The following is a 4721-nucleotide window of genomic DNA, read 5'->3' on the forward strand; positions in this document are numbered from 1 at the left end:
CACGACTCCGCTCCCTGGGTTAAGCGCAACGGCTTACCGCGATTGTCGATAATATTCTATGGCGGCCGCTTCTAAGTTAACACCTCCTTTGTATGTTAGGCGCTCGCGTTTTTGTCTCAGCCGTTCTTGTCTTTTCCACGCGTCTGTTTGTTTCGGCGCGTTTCCGAATTCAGGTTTGAAGAAAAAAGCGACCTGGGTGGGCGCGCGTGCAGGAGCCGTGCAGGCACCGTGCTCATTTCGGGATGCGCGTCGGGGAACGTGTCGCCGGAGGCGAAAGACACGCGTCAAAAACAAGTGTTCTCACGTTTTTATGAAGCGGAGCGTATAAAAAGGAACGGAATATAAACAGTCATATTTGGAATATGTCGCGAATTAGCTGTCTATCGTAATAGCCGGGCACAAGCGAAAAATAGCTAACGGTATTTCACTCCCATGCGTCTTCTGACTCAATCCGAGGATTATCGTCGAAGATGCGGCGGAACCTGCTTCTCGCAAAAAGAGTCATTTTCCTAGAGGAAGCGCGTCACTAGATACACATCGTAAACGTTCTTTTGTCGGCGAATGACCCCGCATTCTGCACGCACGTGCGGTAGAAAAAATAACGTTGAAAACGCATAAAACCGTCCGCCTCCACCTCGCTATTACCAAGCGTATTTTCGACGATAAACCCTAATAATTTTAAAAATCCGTCCTTCTCTCTCTTTGGAAAAGCGTTTTGTCCTAGGGGGAGAGAGGATTGAGGTTTTGGATATATGCGAGGAGAAAACTCCGATTTCGCATTTTCCACCGTCAGTTTTTCGCCGTTAGACACGTGACAATGTCGCAAGTCGGTAAATTAGTGCGCAAGTTCATCGTTAAGGGTTCAAACGTCAACATGAATATCGATAGCGTTCGATATTTGACGCGTATTTCCGCCAATGACGCGGAAAATTATATCATATTTTATTTTTTCGCATGCGCTTGTAGCAGCAGCTGCTAGCGCTTTTGTGTAAGTGCGAGAAATTTCGGGGTGATCCGAAATTAGTGAAAATAATCCGAGAAATTCTAATATTTCGACGGGATTTTGAGGAGAACATCGAGGACGCGTGGGGCATTATCGACGACGCAATATCCTATAATGGGTAAGTTAAATCATATCAATTTTATACCGAAAACTAAAACTTTGTAATTTATTTTATACTTTACTTTGTACTTTATAATTTTACACGAATTTTTAGAATAATTATTGTTTTATCGTTTCATAAGTCCGACTCCTGTATCCGCCGGTACCGTTGACGGGGAGGCTCTTGAGATTCTTCCGCGGGGTTGTAAACGCCGTACGGAGGAACCGCCTTACCCGAATCAGGCGACTTCGCGTAAGTACAAATCGAGAGAGGAGTAGCGGATTTAAGGTGCTTTATCGGATAAATTTTCTAACACTAAAATAAATTTTAGGCTGTAATAATGCCCCCTCAACGGAAGCCGACCTATCAGATTTCGATAGTATTTGCAGCGTGGAAACGGTCGCTAACGAGAAAGTCGTCGTTGTTAAACCCGCACGTAAGGCAGCATTAATATTTATAAAATAACAAAAATGTCATATTAAAATCGATTTCATGCGATATAAGACGACGACGACGACGACGACGACGTCTCTCGTTTTCGTATGGCTAAATATATTCTAAATATAATGTATTATGAGCATGCACGGCATTATAAACCTATTTTAAATTTAAAAGCTGCTTCGGCTAGTAGATATTATTGCGTTCCATGTAACAAAGGTTACCGTCGTGAAACGAGTCACCGGTGCTCAAATACGTGTCCGCGATGCCTCGGTGCGCCAGCGTGCGAGAAGCTAGACGCGCGATTGATCGGCTGCGACGCGCGTAACCGCGTATTTTACGGCGAGAGCTGTTTCGAACATCATCGCGCGTCGAAATCTTACGCCGGCAAGTCGCCGTCGAGTGTTTGCGACGCCGTGAGATTTTGCAGCGATTGCGGGCGTTTGAAAAGATCGGGTGCAAAACACGCGTGCGGCGCGGCTTATTGTCGCATATGCTGCGCGTCGAAACCGCTGAATCACCTGTGTTTGATGCGGCCGCTTCGAGGGGGTCGCGTATCGGCATCGGTCAACGCGAAAGAACTCGAAAATGTCGACGTGACCGATGATAACGACGATAATGACGATCGCGACGATGCGCGAACAGATCGGAAGGGCCACGTCGCGTTTATATTTTATGATTTCGGGACGCGGCAAGACGAAATGTTCGAAGAGTGCACGAACGTTAAAACCCACGTCGTTACTCTCTGCGTCGCGCAACAAACGTGCGAATCTTGCCTGGAAGAGGACGATATGGCGTCGCGCTGTCGTTGGTGCGGGGTGCGCGAATTTGTATTTCGCGATGATCCGGTAAAACAATTCGTCGATTTTGCAACGAGAACGACGAAGCGTTTCTCCTGCTTCATCTGTATCGCGCACAATGCGGGAGCGTTCGACTCATAGTTCATCCTGCGCTACCTGGTCGAGAGCGGTAGGACGGACAAACCGAAAGTATTATAATATTAAACGGAACAAAAATTGTATTACTAACTGTGGGACGGACAAAATTTCTCGATAGCGTCAATTACATGCTTATGCGGTTGTCGGCGTTACCGAAAGCTTTCGGGCTGAAGAATTCCGTCGCCAAAGGCGTATTTCCGCATTTATTCAACACAATTAAAAATCAAAATTATGTCGGGCCGCTACCGGATATTGATTATTATTCTCCGGATACGATGAAATCGGACGAACGCGAACAATTTTTAACGTGGCATGCGGAAATGAGGGGTAAAAACGCGGTGTTTAATTTTCAACAGGAGATAGTGCGCTATTGCCGGAACGACGTAGATATCCTTCGACGAGTGTGTCTGACGTATCGAAAAATTTTCCTAGACTGTGGAAACGTGTATCCGTTCGAAGAATGCACGACTATCGCTTCCGCGTGTATGAAAGTTTTTCGCAAATCTTTTTGCGCGAGAAGGAGATTGGGATAATCCCGCTCGGCGGTTATAAGGGTGTCAACGCGCAATCGCGTAAAGCGCTGCAATGGTTATTGCTGATGGAGCGCGAGCTCGGACGTGCGATAATTCACGCGGGGAGAGGTCAGGAACAGCGTTTATCGGAAGGCCTGCTCGTCGACGGATATTATGAGACGGAGAATCCCCGGCAGCGTCGTGTGCTGCAGTTTCACGGCTGTTTTTGGCACGGCTGTCCCGAGTGTTTCCGCATGAACCGCGCAGACCTCTCTCAACCGCGTCGCGCAAAGATACGATCGAAGCGCGTTACGAGCGCACACTCGTGACGACGTGTCGTTTTAGAAAACGGGGATACATCGTTATGGAAAAGTGGGAGTGTATCTTCGATCGGGAGCTGCGCGAAAATTGCGAGATACGCGAATTTGTTGAGAATCATCCCATGTTGAGAAACAACCTCCTCGAACCTTGCGAGGCGTTCTACGGCGGGTGTACGGAAAATATCGTCACGCGGCACGAAGTTACGGGTGCGGAGAAGATACGCTACGTGGACGTGTGTTCTTTGTATCCGTATGTGTTGAATACGGATGCTTTTCCGCTCGGTCATCCGGACATTTACGTAGGTGAGGAGTGTTCCACCTTGATCGGAGCGGGCCCCGATTTTAACTTTGACGCCTCGTATGTTGCAGGGTACTCGCGCCGCGCGATCTCTTTCATCCGGTACTCCCTTATTGCGTGAACGGAAAATTGCTATTCGCGCTCTGCCGCAGCTGCTGCGAGAAATTTTCTCAGACCGCGTGTACGCACGACGATCCTGCCGATCGCGAATTCGAAGGCTCGTGGGTATCTTGCGAGTTACGCCAAGCTAGCGAGAAAGGTTATCGCGTCACGAGCGCGAGCGAAATATGGAAATACTAAATCACGCGATACGATCCGGTTACGCGGCGGGGGGGATTGTTCGCCGAGTATATCAACTGTTTTCTGCAGTTGAAGCAAGAGGCCAGCGGATGGCCAAACAAATGCGCGGATGACGAAGGCAGCAAGGACCGGTATCTGCGCGAATACGAGAAAGTCGAGGGTATTGTTTTTAACAGGGCGAATATCTCACCGAATCCATGCTTGCGCTCGGTCGCGAAGCTCTGTCTCAACTCCTTCTGGGGTAAATTCAGCCAAAGCTCCAATCTACCGAATACTGAGATCATTAGAACATAGGAGAGTTTCACGGCACTGCTCACGAGTCTAGAGCACGAAATAACAAATTGCCCGTAAACGACGAGGTGATATATGTTTCGTGGCGAATGAGGCGGGAAGCCGTCATTCCGTCGCCGCTGACCAGCGTCGCGATAGCCGCTTATACCACGGCGTTAGCCCGATTAAAGTTATATTCGTATTTAGAAAAGTTAGATCGTCGCGTGTTATATTATGATACCGATTCGCGTATATATTTGAGCACCGGTGATCCCGACGAGTACGAGCCGCGTACGGGGAATTTTTTGGGCAATATGATGGACGAGCTCGAGAGTTTCGGCCCCGGTAGCTACATCGAAACGTTTGTATCCGCCGGCCCGAAATTTTACGCTTACGTCGTTCGCACGGGCGAAGGACGCGCGCGAGAAATTTGCAAAGTAAAGGGAATAACCCTGAATTTTGAAAATTCTCGTGTGCTTAATTTCAGTTCCATTAAATCATTGTTACTAGCTGACGAAAAGTTAAAGAGGGGAGAAGAGATA

The 4721-nt window shown here is 48.1% G+C and overlaps 1 pseudogene; it reads left to right on the forward strand.

Annotated features, from left to right (window-relative positions):
* Positions 1–2242: 2242 nt before the first annotated feature.
* On the forward strand, positions 2243–4203 carry LOC116849342 (annotated as a pseudogene).
* The last annotated feature ends 518 nt before the right edge of the window (positions 4204–4721 follow it).

This window comes from Odontomachus brunneus, unplaced genomic scaffold, assembly GCF_010583005.1.
Source record: "Odontomachus brunneus isolate Ranch 3 - 2012 unplaced genomic scaffold, Obru_v1 Obru_scaffold_112, whole genome shotgun sequence".
NCBI lineage: Eukaryota > Metazoa > Arthropoda > Insecta > Hymenoptera > Formicidae > Odontomachus > Odontomachus brunneus.